This window comes from Primulina huaijiensis, chromosome 17 (genome assembly GCF_012295235.1).
Source record: "Primulina huaijiensis isolate GDHJ02 chromosome 17, ASM1229523v2, whole genome shotgun sequence".
In the NCBI taxonomy this organism is placed as follows: domain Eukaryota; kingdom Viridiplantae; phylum Streptophyta; class Magnoliopsida; order Lamiales; family Gesneriaceae; genus Primulina; species Primulina huaijiensis.
In genome coordinates, this window is record NC_133322.1 from 7,971,953 (window position 1) to 7,972,408 (window position 456).

The following is a 456-nucleotide window of genomic DNA, read 5'->3' on the forward strand; positions in this document are numbered from 1 at the left end:
AAGGAAGATGTGAATTATGTTAATGCAAATGCAACATCCGCTCGATCTGGCGATTTTGAGGAGTATCGATCCCTTGTTCATTGTTTTGGGAAGAATCATTAGGTTCCCTGAAAAAATTCCATTTAAAGATGCATTTCATTACCATTTTTTTCCCTTAAGTACGCAACTAATTCGGCTTCTGTGCAGTTGAAAGTGAACTCCACGAAATCTATCATAGGGAACCTACTTGGAGCATCAGGTGCTGTGGAAGCTGTTGCAAATGTACAGGTACCTTGCATCACACGATCATTTCTACAAGTTGGGAAGCAATTTTAGCGATTTTTTTAATAGCTTACATGAATTTGGAGTGGAAGCGAGGGTCTTGATTCCCTGGTTGTCATTTATCAATGGTTCATGTAAAAGTGATTGACTGATTTACTATGTTTGAAGAAATAATTCAATATTACAATAATATAT